Here is a 19,352-nt window from a genome sequence, read left to right on the forward strand (position 1 = left end):
GTGATCCTTGTCAGAGCAGTCAGTGGTCATAGCTGGGCGCCATCTAGTTGTACTGGACTCAGTCTGGTAGAGGCCGTGGTAAATGTGGTCCATTAATGCTTCAGACTAATCTTTCCCTTGTATCTTTAGTTTTCTTCGTTCTTCCTTGCTCCTGAAAGGTGAGACCAGTGAAGTATCCTAGATGGCTGCTCGCAGGCTTTTAAGACCCTAGATGCTACTCGCCAAAGTAGAATGTAGAATATTTTCTTTATAAACTCTGCTATGCCAATTGAGCTAGAAGTTCCCCGAGACCATGATCCCCCAGCCCTCAGCCCAGCAATTCGGTCTGTCAGGGAGTTTGGATGTGTCTATGGAGCTTCTATGACCTTGCCTTGTACAAGTTGTGCTGGCTTCCTAGTATCGTGTACTGTCTTACCCTTCACCAAAGTTACCGCTTATCTATTGTCTATTTAGTGTTTTTTCTGTCCCCACTGCTCCCCTCCCTTGTAACCATCAAAGATTGTTTCTTTTTGTGTGTAAACATTTTCATGAATTTTTATAGTAGTAGTCGCAAACAAAATTTTTCCTTTTGTGATTGACTTATTTCCCTCATCGTAATGCCCTCCAGATTCATCCATGTTGTGAGAAGCTTCACAGATTCATCATTGTTCTTTATCGTTGCTTAGTGCTCCGTTGTGTGTATTTACCATTGTTTGTTTATCCATTCGTCTGTTGATGGGCATCCAGGTTGTTTCCATCCTTTTGCCATTGTGAACAATGCTGCAATGAACATGGGTGTGCATATGTCTATTCATGTGATGACTCATTTCTCTAGGAGTGGGATTTCTGGATCATACAGTATTTCTATTTCTAGTTTTCTAAGGAACCACCATACCATTTTCCAAAATGGCTGTATTTCCTATTTTCTGTTTTTTGATTCGTTCCAGTAATGACGGATGAGATAGTATCTCATTGTAGTTTTGTTTTGCGTTTCTCTAATGGCTAGTCATCATGAGCATTTCCTCATCTGTCTGTTAGCTGCTTGAATATCTTCATTTGTCGAGTGTCTGTTCATTTTCCTTGCCCATTTTTTAATTGGATTATCTTTTTGTTGTAGAGGTGATAAACTTTCCTGTAGATTTTAGAGATTAGACCTTTGTCAGATTTGCCATAGCCAAATTTTTTTTCCTGGTTTCCAAGTTCCCTTTTTACTCTTTTGGTGAAGTCTTTTGATGAGCATAAGTGTTTAATTTTTTGTAGATCCGAGTTATCTAGCTTATCTTCTGGAGTTTGTGCATTGTTAGTTAAGGTTTGTATCCTGTTAATACCGTACATTAGGTCCTCTAGCATTGATCCTATTTTTCCTTCTATGATCTTTATAGTTTTCAGTTTTATATTTAGGTCTTTGATCCATTTTGAATTAGTTTTTGTGTATGGTGTGAGGTATGGGTCCTGTTTCATTTTTTTGAAGACGGATGTCTAGTTTTGCCAGCACCATTTGTTAAAAAGACTGTCTTTTACCAGACTTAATGGTCTGACTGAGACTAGAGGAATCCTGGCGGTCATGGTCCCCAAATCTTCTGTTGGCCCAGGACAGGAACCATTCCCGAAGACAACTCATCAGACTTGGAAGGGACTGGACAATGGGTTGGAGAGAGATGCTGATGAAGAGTGAGCTACTTGTATCAGGTGGACACTTGAGACTGTGTTGGCATCTCCTGTCTGGAGGGGAGATAGGAGGGTAGAGAGGGTTAGAAACTGGCAAAATTGTCACGAAAGGAGAGACTGGAAGGGCTGACTCATTAGGGGGAGAGTAAGTGGAAGTATGGAGTAAGGTGTATATAAGCTTATATGTGACAGACTGACTTGATTTGTAAACTTTCACTTAAAGCTCAATAAAAATTTAAAAAAAAACTGTCTTTTCCTCATTTTATGGACATTGGGTATTTGTTGAACATCAGGTGACCATAGGTGTATGGATTTACATCTGGGTTCTCAGTTCTGTCCCATTGGTCACTGTATCTGTCATTGTACCAGTACCAGGCTGTTTTGACTACCATAACTGTATAGTAGGTCCTGAGGTCAGGTAGTGCAAGTCATCCTACTTTATTCTTCTTCTTAAATAGTTCTTTATTTATCCAGGGCTTCTTCCCTTTCCATATAGAGTTGATGATTAGTTTTTCCATCTCTTTAAAGAATGCTGTTGGTATTTGGTTAGGGATTGCATTGTATTTGTAGACTGCTTTGGGCTGTACTGACGTTTTCACAATGTTGAGTCTACCTATCCGTGAGCATGGTATGTTTTTCCGTTTATGTAGAGCTCTTTGATTTCTTGCAGTATTTTTTTTTAGTTTTCTTTGTATAGATCTTTTACACTTTGTTTTTTTGAGCTACCCTTTGAAATCTTCTGTTCAGCTCTTACACTTCATTATTTCTTCCTTTCACTTTAGCTACTCTACATTCAAGAGCAACTTTCAGGGTCTCTTCAGACATCCATTTTGGTCTTTCTTTATTTCCTGTCTTTTTAATGACCTCTTGCTTTCTTCATGTATGATGTCCTTAATGTCATTCCACAACTCGTCTGGTCTTTGGTCGTTAGTGTTTAATGCATCAAATCTATTCTTAAGATAGTCTCTAAATTCAGGTGGGATATACTCAAGATTGTACTTTGGCTCTCATGGACTTGTTTAAATTTTCTTCAGCTTCAACTTGAACTTGCATATGAGCAAGTGATCTGTTCTGCCTTAAACTCTGGCCTTGTTCTGATGATATTGAGCTTCTCCATCATTTCTTTCCACAGATGTAGTCAATTTTACTCCTGTGTATTCCATCTGGTGAGGTACACGTGTATAGTTGCAATTTATGTTGTTGAGAAAAGGTATTTCTAATGAATAGATCATTGGTCTTGCAAAATTCTACTATTCTATTTCCTGCATTGTTTTTATCACCAAGGCCATATTTTCCAATTACTGATCCTTCTTTGTTTCCAAATTTTGCATTATAATCACCAGCAATTATCAATGCATCTTGACTGCATGTTTAATCAATTTCAGAATGCAGAAGTTGGTAAAAATCTTCAATTTCTTCATTTTTGGTACTAGTGGTAGGTGCGTAAATTTGAATAATAATCGTTTTAACTGGTCTTCTTTGTAGGCTTATGGATATTATCCTGCCACTGATGGCTTTGTATTTCAGGATAGATCTTGATATGTTCCTTTTGACAATGAATGTGACGTTGTTCCTCTTCAATACGCCATTCCTGGCATGGTAGACCATATGATTGTCTGAATCAAAATGGCCAATACCAGTCCCTTTCAGCTCAGCAATGCCTAGGATATCGATCTTCAAGTGTTCATTTCATTTTTGACAACTTCCAATTTTCCTAGATTCATATTTCATACATTACATGTTCCTATTATTATTATTAATCACACCCATGGAAGCAGCAGTCAAAAAATCAAAAGACGTGTTGCATCGGGCAAATTTGCTGCAAAAGACCTCTTTAAAGTGTTGAAAAGCAAAGATAGCCCCTTGAAGACTAAGCTGTGCCTGACCCAAGCCATGGTGTTTTCAATCGCCTCATATGCATGTGAAAGCTGGATGATGAATAAGGAAAACGGAAGAATTGATGCTTTTGAATTGTGGTATTGGAGAAGAATATTGAATATGCCATGGGCTGCTAAAAGAATGAACAAGTCTGTCTTGGAAGAAGTACAACCAGAAAGCTCCTTAGAAGCAAGGATGGTGAGACTATGTCTAACATACTTTGGACAAGTTATCAGGAGGGATTAGTCCCTGGAGAAGGACAGCATGCTTGGTAAAGTAGAGGGTCAGCAAAAAAAAGAGGAAGACCCTCCGTGAGATGGATTAACACAGTCGCTGCCGCAACGGGCTCGAGCAGAACAACGATTGTGAGGATGGCGCAGGACCGGGCAGCGTTTCGTTCTGATGTACATAGGGTTGCTATGAGTCAGAAACAACTCGATGGCACCTAACAACAGTATTATTAGTGGATGTTTATAGCTGTTTATTCTCATTTTAAGTCATGCCACACCAGCAAATGAAGGTCCTGAAAGCTTTATCCCATTCTCATCATTAATGTCAACTCTACTTTGTGGAGGAAGCTCTTTCCCAGTCGTATTTTGAGTGTCTTCCAGCCTGAGGGGCTTATCTTTCGGCAGTATATTGGTGTTCTTCTGTTATTCATAAGGTTTTTCTGGCCAATTTTTTTAGAAGTAGATCGCCAGGTCCTTCGTCCTAGTCTGTCTTAGTCTGGAGGATCCACTGAAACCTATCCACCATGGGCCACCCTGCTGGCATTTGAAATACTGGTGGTGTAGCTTCCGGCGTCACAGCAACACGCAAGCCACCAAAGCACCATAGCCTGACAGATGAGTGGTGAATATGAAATACCTTGAATAGGCAAACATATACATACCCAGGTTTATTAGTGGTTACCAGGGGCGGGTGGGAGGAGGAAAGGGGAAGTTATTGCTTACATACCCCTGAGTTTCCGCCTGGGATGATGAAAAAACAAATTGGAAATGGACAGTGGTGACCGTCGTACAACATGGTGGATTAATGAGTGCCACTGTATTGTACATTTAAAAATAATTAAAATGGCTTTTTTTTTTTGGTTCGTTTATATATATTTTTCTTTTCTTTTTAAGTTGAAGGCTATTGCCTGGGGGTGGGAGGTTGGGCTGTGTTTTATAACAAGCCTTGCAAAACTATGTAACTCTCTACATTACCTGCATGTACAACTCTAATAAAAAAATAGAAACTAAAAATAAAACACACACTCAAATGTGTTATTTGCCCATTTTACCTTGTTGCCGTTCTTGTGCCTCAGGATCAACTCATTTTGGGGCAGCCCTGGAAAGACAGTATCCCTGACAGCCTAGCACCCTGTTTAAGTGTGGCATTGGTAAGAATAATCTTTTCATGCTGTGGTCTCCTGCACACATGCTCAGGTAGTGTAGTGTGAGGGGCACCCTGCCACAGCCCCCTGAGCCAAGTTCGGCTAGCACAGGAAGGGAGCAGCGATTCTGTTGGGGCAGTGCCCTGTCACCCTGCAATTGTGGCTGTGAAGCAGCTTGTCAACAAGGTCAGGCCTGTTCTGATGACACCCAGCCAGGGAGTAAGCTCATGCAACTGGGGACTCTTACTGGCTGAACTTACAGAAGTAAATGCATATGTAATATACAGAATCAATTGCTGTCGAGTCAATTCGGACTCACAGAGATCCCCTGTTTTGCAGAGTAGAACTGCTCCATGGGATTTTCATGGCTGTAACCTTTCAGAAGTAGATCACCAGGCCTTTCATCCGAGGCATCTCTGGGTAGATTCGAACCACCAACCTTTTGGTTAGTAGCCCAGCGCTTAACTCTTTGCACCACCCAGGGACTCCTTAAGCGCATAAACATGTAGTAATAAAATGCTGCCATTACCTACTTTTACATACTGGGGTGTCACATGAAAGGTTTATCTTTGAAAAGCAAAAATGCTATCTCCTTTGTATTTATTTAATTACCAGTGAGGCAGAACATGTTTAAATTTGTGTGATTGGCCACACATGTATTTCTTTCTTTTGTGATTTGCTGTTTGGGCCCATTTTTTGAATAAAGGTAAAAACTTGTAAATAACATGTAAAAGTGCTTTTTATATTTGCCCCTTGCTAGTGCATGGATTTGGCACACATTCCTTCACGGTTCGTGCTTTTCCTTTCAATTTTCTGGGTTTTTTTTTTTTTTTTTTTGGTCACTTTTGTGTTGCCAAATCCACCGAACCTTTTTTTTATGTTCAATAGTTGATCGTTTCTACCTTTGGTGGTGGGCTTAGGAAGCCTGCCTCACCCCATAGCATGTAGATACCTACATTTTCTTATAATAAGTTTTGGGATTCTTTTTTTGTTTTCATGCTTGAAGTCTTTGATCTGGCTGAATCTTATTTTGGCATAAGGTGGGAGGTAGGGTCTCTTTCTCCCCTGAGTGGTTACCCAGGCATCTCAACCCAATTTAAGAATGAGTGGATGGGACTTTTCCCTCAATTTTTCACAATACGAAACAAGCCAAACCAAACAAACAGAGGAAAACTGTTTCTGTGTGGCTCAGGGGAGAGAGCTCACATAGGCTCTGCAGCCAGATGTCTTGGATTAGACCCGAACTCTGCCACAAGCTTCACCTCTCAGAGACTCAGCCTTCTCATCTGAAAATGGGGCTCACTCCCAGATCATAGCAGTTTCAGGGGCCCACACAGTGCCCCATGAAGCCAGGCTAGGCAGGGTGTTCCGGGAGCCTGGTGGGGCAACTTGCTCATTCTCTCCAGAGGAAGCATGGTGGGGAGCCATGGTGGGGGCCAGCCCTCGAGTTTCTCCTGGTGGTCCCTGGCCCCCCCAGATTGCAGCTCTCCCATTCCTCCATCCCTCCAGGCTTGGTTAGAGGGCTTTTCAGGGATACCGGCCACCTCACGCCCTCATATCTCCTGCTCCTTGACCCTGGGTCCAGCACAGGCCAGAAAAAAGCCCCTGCCCCTCCCAAGCCTGGGAAGGCAGCCCTCCGGGTGACGTGGGGCCCTCGAAGTTGTGGTGGCCACAGCTTCCTCTTCCCAAGCCCCATGTGGGCTTCCCCTTCCAGACCCAGAGCCTTCCTGGAGGTCACATGGCTGTGACCAGGAGCCCAGGGGAGGGGGCAGAGAAGGCGCCCTGTGTACAAACACCCGCCCCCAAAATGCAGGCCGGAAGCAGGACCCAGAATAGAACAGGCTGCTTTCAAGTTCCAAATCGGGCTCCGGGGGCTGAGACCCGGATGTGTTCGGCTGTAAATATAGAAAAGCAAGAGCCTGCGTGGGCCGCCACCCACAGACGCTGGTGTTTAAAATAGAACTGCACAGTGGGACCTGCGTGGGACTGTGTTTTTATGTAAAAAATTTACCCAAGCGAACCTCTCTGAGGGCGAGGGTAGTGGCCCCAGGGCCAGGGTATGCGTGTGGCAGCTGGGCAGGGCCCCTTGGGGAGGTGGCTCTGGCCTTGGGGGCTGTCGGCTGGGCTACTTGTCGTGGCCTCCAGCTTCTTTTTGCCTCCAGGGCTTAAAACACTGGTTATACCTCCACCTGAAGTTCCCCCCAAGTTGTCGGGGATCAACTCAGTCACCTGACCCCAAAAAGCCTTCCCCAACCTCTTCAGCCTGCCCCTGCTGTCAGGGCTGGCCAAGAAGGGAGCAAAGGTCCGTGCAGGGCACCAGGGCAGAGGGGCCGATGGACAAAGGTGCTGCCCTCCAGGTGCTCACAGGCCCAGGCCATCCACTGGGGACAAGCCCTGTGTGGGGCCCTGCACTGGACCATGCTGGGAACCCAGAGCTGACCAATAGGGCCCTGCCCTCCAGTGCCCAAGGGAGTCCAGCAAGTTCTGTGCAATGTGTTGAGGGTGGGATGGAGGTGGGCCTCTGGGCATGAGCTGGGGCAGGAGCCCTCCAGGGCAGGGATGCTGAGCCAGCTCTCTCTGAGGGGGGAGGCAGCAGCAGGTTTGGGCGGCGGGAGCCAGCCTGCAGGGAGCTCTGGCCTTGAGTCTGGATTAGGCCTGAGACATCCCCCGTGTCCCAGCCTCTAGCCCAGCTCACAGGCATCCCATGAGCCACCTCACTGCCCTCCATCTGTCTAGTGGCCCCTCTCTTCTGCCCTCTTCTTCTCTCTGGGCAAGGAAGACCCCTCTACCCGCCACCCTCCAGGCAAGGCCCAGTGTGAGAGAGCTTAGGTCAGACCTGTGACTGCCTGGAGCCTGGGGTGGGGTGGGGTGGCTCCTGCCCAGTGGGCTTCCCTCCCAGAGCACGAGATGTGGGTGGGTCCCTCAGGCCAGGGCCCAGTGCCTGGCTACGTCCTGCCATCCTGTTCTCGGAGCTGCTGCCAGCCTGATGCCGGGTGGCTGAGGCCAAGCCCTCCTTCTGGAATCTATCTTTTTGGCTGGGTCTATTCCTGGGCAAGGAGCCATGTCCTCCCCGAGAGCCGAGCCACCAGCCCCCACTCCCTCACTCTCACCCTCACCCCCACACCTGTCTCTCTGCACCCCACACTGCCTGCTGTGCTGTGTGGCCAGAGGCCCTGCCCAGGGCACTCCAAAAGGCCTCATCCCAGGTTGGGGACTGTGGAGGGAGCCTGTTTTCCTTCCCCACCCCAAACCAAGCAGGCCAGGAGTAAGGGGCAAACTGGCGTAGCCCTGCGGCCTTGGTCCTGCCCAGGAACAGGCCTTCTAGGGTGTTCCAAGCCCATGCCATAGCCCCACAAAGCCTGGTGAGGAGGCACCTGGCCAGACTGTGGGGCCACCCTGGGGAAGGAACGGGCAGAGCTAGTGCTCAGTGAGTCCTCTGGACACAGGCTCCAGTCGGCAACTCCAACTAAAAACTGCTGAGAACGTGGGAGAAACACTGTCCTTGGAGATGCTCTTGAGGACTTTGTTTATTCATCCCATCTATCCATCGACTATTTATTGAACATCTACTATGTGCCAGGGAGTCACGAAGCCCTGGGGACTGCCCCCATGAGATGGCATTCTAGAGGGGGCTGACTACAGCAAATAATACATAGGGGATCAGAGGGGGACAGGGAAGGGTACAGCTAAAAAGAGAAGTGAGGAGAGAACTTTCTAGTAAAGCCATAGGGCAGCAGAGACCGAGGGAAGTGAGGAGCTGAGCCATGCAGAAATCTGGGGGAAGGGTGATCTAGGAGCAGGGAACAGCCAGTGCACAGGCCCTGAGATGGTTTGTGCCTGGTGTGTTGGAGGAAGCAAGGCACCAGCCTTGTGAACACAGAGGGGGTAGGCAGGGAGAGTGGGCGAGGAGCTGGGAGAAGTAATGGCCAAATCATGCAGGCCTGTGGCCACAATAAGGACTCAGGCATGGCTCTGGAGAAGGTGGGAGCCATGGAAGTTTCCATGTGGAGAAATGACACGATCTGGCCTACGTCGTCTCTGGTATGGCAATGACCTTGGGGCAAGGGCAGGGTCGGGGGATCAGATAGAGATCAGACAAGGGGGAATGGGGCTGAGCCCAGCATGGGCAGAGAGGGGCTTGGTTCTTGGTGTGCTTTGCAGAGCCAACAGGGCTTTCTGATGGACAGCCTGTGGGTGTGGGAGAAGGGGAACGTCAGCAACACCTCTGAGTCGGAACAAACGCTTATGTCCAGCGAAGCGTGCCCAAGAATGTGGTTGTTGTTGCTGGGTGCCATCGAGTTGATTCCGACTCATACTGACCTCGTGTGATAGAGTAGAACTGCCCCGTAGGGTTTTCTAGGCTTTAATCTTTATGGAGGCAGATTGCCAGGTCTTTCTCCTGTGGAGCCACTGGGTGGGCTCGAACCACTCACCTTTTGCTTAGCAGTGGAGAGCTTAACCATTGTGCCACCAGGGCTCCTTAGCTTTAGTCATAATTGCCCTGAATTGGAAACCACCTAAGTGTCTATAAATAGGAACGTGGCCGGACAGGTTGTGGCATATTCACACCCTGGTGCAGTACACAGCGATAAAAGGGAGTGAACTTCTGACACATGCCGCAACACAAGTGAACCTCAACACCACTGTCGTGAGCAAACGGAGCCAGCGCAGCCAGCACAGGCCGTGAGGCTCCCTTTGTAAAAGTTCGAGAAGGTGCTGACTTAATCCATGGCATTAGAAGTCAGGACTCCAGGGAGGGGAGCAGTCCGTGCTGCTAACTGGCAAGGACACAGGGGACGTTCTGGACGATGGTTGTTTTTGTTGCTGTTAGGTGCCTTGGAGTCGGTTCTGACTCATAGTGACCCTATAGTTTGTCTCAGATTATTTGTTCAGCATATGGATCGCATAAGTGTGGTGAAAGGATACAACCCTGACCCATGCCTTTCCTGACTTTAACCACTCAGTATCCCCTTGTTCCGTTCCAATGACTGCCTCTTGATCTATGAACAGGTTCCTCCTGAGTACAACTAAGTGTTCTGGGATTCCCATTCTTTGCAATGTTTATCCATAATTTGTTATGATCCACACATTCAAATGCCTTTGCATACTCAATAAAACACAGGTAAATATCTTTCTGGTATTATCTGCTTTCAGCCAGGCTCCACCTGACGTCAGCAATTGCTGGGTGATGGTAATATTCTATATTATTATCGGGTTAGTGGCCACAGAAGAGTGTACAAGTGTAAACATTTTTTTTGTTGTACTTTAGATGAAGGTTTACAGAACAGTTAGCACACATATTGTTTTATGACATTGCTTAACAACCCCACAACATGTCAACACTCTCCCTTCTCTACCTTGGGATCCCTGGTACCAACTTTTCTGTCCCCTACTGCCTTCTAGTCCTTGCCCCAGGGCTGGTGCTCCCCTTTAGTCTCATTTTGTTTTCTGGGCCCGTTCAATCTTTGACTGAAGGGTGAAGCCCAGGAGTGACTGCATTACGGAGCTGAAAGGGTGTCTGGGAGCCATACTCTCAGGGTTTCTCCAGTCTCTGTCAGGCCAGCAAGTCTGGTCTTTCTTTCTGAATTAGAATTTTGTTCTACATTTTTCTCCAGCTCTGTCTGGGACCCTCTATTGTGATTCCTGTCAGAGCAGTCAGCGGTGGTAGCCGGGTTCCACCTATTTGTACTGGACTCAGTCTGGTGGAGGCCATAGTAGATGTGGTCCATTAGTCCTTCGGACTAGTCTTTCCCTTGTATCTTAATTTTCTTCATTCTTCCTTGCTCCTGAAGGGGAGAGACCAATGGAGTATCCTAGATGGCCACTCATAGGCTTTTAAGACTCCAGATGCTACTCACCAAAGTAGAATGTAGAACATTTTCTTTATAAACTATGTTAAGCCAGCTGAGCTAGATGTTCCCATAGACCATGGTCCCCACAGCCCTCAGCCCAGCAATCTAGTCCCTCAGTGCGTTTGGATGTGTCTATGGACCGACAACGACCTTGCCTTGCACAGGTTGTGCTGGTTTCCCCTGTATTGTGTACAAAGTTACCATTTATTTATTGTCTATTTAGTGTTTTTCTGTTCCCACCCCTCCTGTCCCTCGTAACCATCAAAGATTGTTTCTTTTTGTATGTAATCCTTTCCATGAGTTTTTACAGTTGTGGTCTCATACAATATTTGTTCTTTTGTGATTCACTGATTTCACTCAGTATAATGCCTTCCAGATTCATCTGTGTTGTGGGGTGCTTCACAGATTCATCGTTGTGCTTTATTATTGCATAATACTCCATTGTGTGTATGTACCACAGTTTGTTTATCCATTCGTCTGTTGATGGGCTTTTAGGTTGTTTCCATCTTTTTGGTATTGTGAACAATGCTGCAATGAACATGGGTGTGCATATGTCTATTCATGTGATGACTCATCTTTCTCTAGGATAGATTCTTAGGAGTGGGATGGCTGGATCATACCGTCTTTCTATTTCTAGCTTCCTACGGAAGTACCATATGGTTTTCCAAAATGGTTGTATCATTTTGCATTCCCACCAGCAGTGCATAAGAGTTCTGATCTCCCTGCAGCCTCTCCAACATTTGTTATTTCCTGTTTTATTGATTCATGCCAGTAATGCAGGGGTGAGATGGTGTCTTGTTGTGGTTTTGATTTGCATTTCTCTAATGGCTAGAGATCGTGAGCATTTCCTCCTGTGTCTGTTGGCTGCTTGAATGTCTTCTTTGGTGAAGAGTCTGTTCATTTCCTTTGCCCATTTTTTAATTGGATTATTTGTCTTTTTGTTGTAGAAGTGTTGAATTTTCCTGTAGATTTTACAGATTAGACCTTTGTATGATTTATAATATCCCAAAATTTTTTCCCAGTCTGTGGGTTCTCTTTTTACTCTTTTGGTGAGGTCTTTTGATGAGCATAAGTTTTTAATTCTTAGAAGATCCCAGTTATCTAGCTTATCCTCTGGAGCTTGTGTCGTGTTGGTTGTGGTTTGTATCCTGTGAATGCCATGTATTAGGGCCTCTGGCATTGATCCTATTTTTTCTTCTATGAACTTCATAGTTTTGGGCTTTCTATTTAGGTCTTTGACCCATTTTGCGTTAGTTTTTGTATATGGTGTGAGGTGTGGGTCCTGTTTCATTTTTTTGCAGATGGACATCCAGTTTTGCCAGCACCATTCGTTAAAGACTGTCTTTTCCCCATTTGATGGGCTTTAGGCCCTAGTTGACCCCCACGTGTCTGTCAGTTTGTCGTACTTTGGGGGGTTGTGTGTTGCTGTGATGCTGGAAGCTATGCCACCAGTATTCAGATACCAGCAGGGTCACCCATGGAGGACAGGTTTCAGCTGAGCTTCCAGACTAAGACAGACTAGGAAGAAGAACCTGGCAGTCTACTTCTGAAAAGCATTAGCCAGTGAAAACCTTATGAATAGCAGCGGAACACTGTGTGATATAGTGCTGGAAGATGAGCTCCCCAGGGTGGAAGGCACTCAAAACACGACAAGGGAAGAGCTGCCTCCTCAAAGTAGGGTCGACCTTAATGACATGGATGGAGTAAAGCTTTCGGGACCTTCATTTGCTGATGTGGCACGACTCAAAATGAGAAGAAACAGCTGCAAACATCCATTAATAATCGGAACCTAGAATGTACAAAGTATGAATCTAGGAAAATTGGAAATCGTCAAAAATGAAATGGAATGCATAAACATCGATACCCTAGGCATTAGTGAGCTGAAATGGCCATTTTGAATCAGACCATCATATAGTCTACTATGCTGGGAATGACAACTTGAAGAGGAATGGTGTCGCATTCATCGTCAAAAAGAATGTTTCAAAACCTATTCTGAAGTACAATGCTGTCAGTGATAGGATAATATCCATATGCCTACAGGGAAGACCAGTTAATACGACTATTATTCAAATTTACCCACCAACCACTAGGGCCAAAGTTGAAGAAATAGAAGATTTTTATCAGCTGCTACAGTCTGAAATTGATCGAACATGCAATCAAGATGCATTGATAATTACTCGCGATTGGAACGCGAAAGTTGGAAACAGAGAAGAAGGATCAGTAGTTGGAAAATACGGCCTTGGTGATAGAAACAATGCCGGAGATCGAATGATAGAATTTTGCAAGACCAATGACTTCTTCATTGCAAATACCTTCTTTCACCAACATAAATGGCGACTATACACATGGACCTCGCCAGATGGAACACACAGAAATCAAATTGACTACATCTGTGGAAAGAGACGATGGAAAAGCACAATATCATCAGTCAGAACAAGCCCAAGGACCAGCTGTGGGACAGACCATCAATTGCTCATATGCAAGTTCAAGCTGAAACTGAAGAAAATCAGAGCAAGTCCCTGAGAGCCAAAATATGACTTTGAGTATACCCACCTGAATTTAGAGACCACCTCAAGAATAGGTTTGACGCATTGAACACAGTGACCGCAGACCAGATGAGTTGTGGAAGGACATCAAGGACATCATCCATGAAGAAAGCAAGAGGTCACTGAAAAGACAGGAAAGAAAGAAAAGACCAAGATGGATGTCAGAGGAGACTCTGAATCTTGCTCTTGAGTGTCCAGCAGCTAAAGAAAAAGGAAGAATTGATGAAGTAAAAGAACTGAACAGAAGATTTCAAAGGGTGGCTTGAGAAGACAAAGTAAAGTATTATAATGACATGTGCAAAGACCTGAAGATAGAAAACCATAAAGGAAAAACAAACTGGGCATTTCTCAGGCTGAAAGAACTGAAGAAAAAATTCAAGCCTCAAGTTGCAATAGTGAATGATTCCATGGGGAAAATATTAAATGACACAGGAAGCATCAAAAGAAGATGGAAGGAATACACAGAGTCATTATACCGAAAAGGATTAGTTGATATTCAACCATTTCAAGAGGTGGCATATGATCAGGAACCGATGGTAGTGAAGGAAGAAGTCCAAGCTGCTCTGAAGGCATTGGCAAAAAACAAGGCTCCAGGAATTGATGGAACATCAATTGAGACGTTTCAACAAACAGATGCAGCGCTGGAGGTGCTCACTCGTCTATGCCAAGAAATATGGAAGACGGCTTCCTGGCCAACTGACTGGAAGAGGTCCATATTTATGTCTGTTCCCAAGAAAGGTGATCCAACCAAAAGTGGAAATTATAGAACAATATCGTTAATATCACACGCAAGCAAAATTTTGCTGAAGATCATTCAAAAACAGCTGCAGCAGTATATCGACAGGGAACTGCCAGAAATTTGGGCTGGTTTCAGAAAAGGATGTGGAACCAGGGATATCATTGCTGATGTCAGATGGATCCTGGCTGAAAGCAGAGAATACCAGAAAGATGTTTACCTGTGTTTTATTGACTATGCAAAGGCATTCGACTGTGTGGATCATAACAAACTATGGATAACACTGCGAAGAATGGGAATTCCAGAACACTTAATTGTGCTCATGAGGAACCTTTACATAGATCAAGAGGCAGTTGTTTGGACAGAACAAGGGGATACTGATTGGTTTAAAGTCAGGAAAGGTGTGCGTCAGGGTTGTATTCTTTCACCATACCTATTTAATCTGTATGCTGAACAAATAATACGAGAAACTGGACTATATGAAGAAGAACGGGGCATCAGGATTGGAGGAAGACTCATTAACAACCTGTGTTATGCAGATGACACAACCTTGCTTGCTGAAAGTGAAGAGGACTTGAAGCACTTACTAATGAAGATCAAAGACCACAGCCTTCAGTATGGATTACACCTCAACATAAAAAAAACAAAAATCCTCACGACTCGACCAATGAGCAACATCATGATAAATGGAGAAAAGATTGAAGTTGTCAAGGATTTCATTTTATTTGGACCCACAATCAACAGCCATGGAAGCAGCAGTCAAGAAATCAAAAGACACATTGCATTGGGCAAATCTGGTGCAGAGGACCTCTTCAAAGTGTTGAAGGGCAAAGATGTCACCTTGAACACTAAGGTGCGCCTGACCAAAGCCATGGTATTTTCAATCGCATCATATGCATGTGAAAGCCGGATGATGAATAAGGAAGACCAAAGAATTGATACCTTTGAATTGTGGTGTTGGCGAAGAACATTGAATATACCATGGACTGCCAAAAGAACGAACAAATCTGTCTTGGACGAAGTGCGGCCAGAATGCTCCTTAGAGGCAAGGATGGCGAGACTGCGTCTTACATACTTTGGACATGTTGTCAGAAGGGATCAGTCCCTGGAGAAGGACCTCGTGCTTGGCAGAGTACAGGGTCAGTGGAAAAGCAGAAGACCCTCAATGACGTGGATTGACACAGTGGCTGCAACAATGAGCTCAAGCATAACAACGATTGTAAGGATGGCACAGGACCGGGCAGTGTTTCATTCTGTTTTGCATGGGGTCGCTATGAGTCGGAACCAACTCGATGGCACCTAACAACAACAACAACAACAACAACAACAACAACAGGCCCTTGTTGAAGATCAGGTGACATTAGGTGAGTGGATTTACATCTGGGTTCTCAACTCTGTTCCATCGGTCACTGTATCTGTCATTGTACCAGTACCTGGCTGTGGAAACATTTCTTGAGCTGCACACTTAAGATTTCACTTTGTCGTTTTAGATGCCCATGAGCGGCTCTGACTCATAGTGAACAACAGAACAAAACAACGCCTGGTCCTGTGCCATCCTCACAATTGTTGCTGTGCTTGAGCCCATTGTTACAGCCACTGTGTCAACCTATCTCATTGAGGATCTTCTTCTTTTTCGCTGACCCTCTACTTTACCAAGCATGATGTCCTTCTCCAGGGACTGATTCCTTCTGATAATACGACCAAAGTACGTGAGACAAAGTCTCGCTATCCTCACTTCCAAGGAGCATTCTGGCTGTACTTCTTCCAAGACGTTTTAACTCATTCCTCTGGCAGTCCGTGGGATAGTCACTCTTCTTTGCCAACACCATGATTCAAATGCATCAGTTTTTTCTTCAGGATCACTCGACTGTGTGTATAGTACATGTGTATACAGTATATGCCTGTACTCACATAATTGTATAAATGTCTTTCTTAGGGAAAAAAAAAGAATGACAGGGAGGTTGCAGGTCTGAGCTGTGTGTGTGGCCAGGGCTCACGCAGGTGTCCCTTAAAGCCATATTGTGCCCTCCCCATCCTGACCCCCCACTTTGTGCCGTAGCAGGGGCCTGCCCCCCACCTTCTGGATGTTCTAAGATTGAGTGTTGCTGTTGTTAGGCGCTGCTGAGTCGGTTCTGACTCGTAGTGACCCGGTGAACAACAGAACAAAACACTGCCCGGTCCTGCACCATCCTCACAATTGTTGCTATGCTTGAGCCCATTGTTGCAGCCACTGTGTCAATCCATCTCATTGAGGGTCCTCCTCTTTTTCGCCGATCCTCTACTTTGCCAAGCGTGATGTCCTTCTTCAGAAACGGTCGCTTCTGATAACATGCCCAAAGTATGTGAGACAAAGTCTCGTCATCCTTGCTTCTAAAGAGCATTCTGGCTGTTCTTCTTCCAAGACAGATCTCTTTGTTCTTCTGGCAGTCCGTGGTATATTCAATATTCCTCTCCGATGCCATAATTCAAAGGCATCAATTCCTCTTCCTTCTTCTTTATTCATCATCCAGCTTTCACATATATATGAAGCCATCGAAAACGCCATGGCTTAGGTCAGGCTCACCTTAGTCCTCAAGGTGACGTGTTTGCTTCTGAACACTTTAAAGTGCTCTTTTGCAGCAGATTTGCCCAGTGCAATGCATCATTTGATTTCTCAACTGCTGCTTCCATGGGCGTTGATTGTCCATCCAAGTAAAATGATATCCTTGACAACTTCAATCTTTTCTCTGTTTATCATGGTGTTGATTATTGGTCTAGTTGTGAGGATTTCTCTTTTCTTTATGTTGCGCTGTAATCCATACTGAAGGCTATGGTCTCTTTCTTTCTTTTTTTTTTTTTTTTTATTGTGCTTTAAGTGAAAGTTTACAAATCAAGTCAGTCTTTCGTACAAAAATTTGTATACACCTTAATATATACTCCTAATTGCTCTCCCCCCAATGAGACAGCCCGCTCCTTCCCTCCACTCTCTCTTTTCGTGTCCATTCCGCCAGCTTTAACCCCCTCTTCCCTCTTATCTCCCCTCCAGATAGGAGATGCCAACGTAGTCTCAAGCGTCTACTTGATCAAGAAGCTCATTCTTCACCAGCATCTTTTTGTATCCCATTGTCCAGTCCAGTCCCTGTCTGAAGAGTTGCCTACAGGAATGGTTCCTGTCCTGGGGCAACAGAAGGTCTGGGGGCCATGACCACCGGGGTCCTTCCAGTCTCAGTCAGACCATTAAGTCTGGTCTTATGAGAATTTGGGGTCTGCATTCCACTGCCGTCCTGCTCCCTCGGGGGTTCTCTGTTGTGTTTCCTGTCAGGGCAGTCATCAGTTGTAGCTGGGCATCATCTAGTTCTTCTGGTCTCAGGGTGATGTAGTTGCTGGTTCATGTGCCCCTTTCTGTCTCTTGGGCTCATAATTACCTTCTGTCCTTGGTGTTCTTCATTCTCCTTTGATCCAGGTGGGTTGAGACCAATTGATGCATCTTAGATGGCCCCTTGCTAGCCTTTAAGACCCCAGATGCCACTTTCCAAATGGAATGAAGAATGTTTTCTTAATAGATTTTATTATGCCAATTGACTTAGATGTCCCCTGAAACCATGGTCCCCAGACCCCTGCCCCTGCTACGCTGGCCTTCGAAGCATTCAATTTATTCAGGAAACTTCTTTGCTTTTGCTTTAGTCCAATTGTGCTGAACTCCCCTGTATTGTGTGCTGTCCTTCCCTTCACCTAAAGTAGTTCTTATCTACTATCTAATTAGTAAATACCGGTCTCCCACCCTCCCTCCCTTCCCCTCCCATAACCATCAAAGAATATTTTCTTCTCTGTTTAAACTATTTCTCAAGTTCTTCGTCTTATACAATATTTGTCCTTTTGCAGCTGACTAATTTCACTCAGCATAATGCCTTCCAGATTCCCCCATGTTATGAAATGTTTCACAGATTCATAGTTGTTTATTGATGCGTGGTATTCTATTGTGTGAATATACTGTAATTTATTTATCCATTCATCCCTCGATGGGCACCTCGATGGGCTTCCATCTTTTTGCTATTGTAAACAGTGTTGCAATGAACATGGGTGTCCATATATCTGTTTGTGTAAAGGCTCTTATTTCTCTAGGATATATTCCAAGGAGTGGGATTGCTGGATCATACAGTAGTTTTGTTTCTAGCTTTTTAAGGAAGCGCCAAATCGATTTCCAAAGTGGTTGTACCATTGTGCATTCCCACCAGCAGTGTATAAGTGTTCCAGTCTCTCCACAACCTCTCCAATATTTATTATTTTGTGTTTTTTGGATTAATGCCAGCCTTGTTGGAGTGGGACGGTATCTCATTGTAGTTTTGATTTGCATTTCTCTAATGGCTAATGATCGTGAACATTTCCTCATGTGTCTGTTAGCTACTTGAATGTCGTCTTTAGTGAGGTTTCTGTTCATATCTTTTGCCCATTTTTTAATTGGGTTATTTGTCTTTTTGCGGTTGAGTTTTTGCAGTATTACGTAGATTTTAGAGATCAGACATTGATCAGAAATATCATAGCTAAGAACTTTTTCCCGGTCTGTAGGTAATCTTTTTACTCTTTTGGTGAAGTCTTGGATGAGCATAGGTGTTTGATTTTTAGGAGCTCCCAGTTATCTAGTTTTTCCTCTGCATAGTTAATGATGTTTTATATACTGTTTATAAGGCTGTGGTCTTTGATCTTCATCAGTAAGTGCTTCAAGTCCTCTTCACTTTCAGCAAGCAAGATTGTGTCATCTGCATATCGCAGGTTGTTTACGAGTCTTTCTGCAGTCCTGATGCCTCTTCTTCGTACAGTCTAGCTTCTCAGATTATTTGCTCAGCATACAGATTGAATAGGTATGGTGAAAGGATACAACCCTGACACACATCTTTCCTGACTTTATTTTTTTATTTTACTGTACTTTAGATGAAGGTTTACAGAGCAAAGTATTTTCTCATTAAACCGTTAATACACGTATTGTTTTGTGGCACTGGTTGCCAACCCCATGAGATATCAACACTCCTCCCTTCTCGACCTTGGGTTCCCCACCTTTCCTGACTTTAAACCTCGCAGTATATCCCCTTGTTTTGTCCGAAGGACTGCCTCGTAATCTATGTACAGTTTCTGCATGAGCACAACTAAGTGTTCTGGAATCCCCATTCTTTGCACTGTTATCCATAATTTGTCATGGATGCATGATTCTGGGTGCAGCCCACCAAATCGGCAGTCATGGCTACCTCTGGGGGTGGGGGCAGTAGGGGTCTGAGCCCCTGCTCTTTGGCCATTGTCCTGTGAGCTTGGTTCGGGTATCACCGTGTGCTCTGAAAGTGGAGGAG

The sequence above is a fragment of the Elephas maximus genome, chromosome 5, assembly GCF_024166365.1.
Source record: "Elephas maximus indicus isolate mEleMax1 chromosome 5, mEleMax1 primary haplotype, whole genome shotgun sequence".
Lineage (NCBI taxonomy): Eukaryota > Metazoa > Chordata > Mammalia > Proboscidea > Elephantidae > Elephas > Elephas maximus.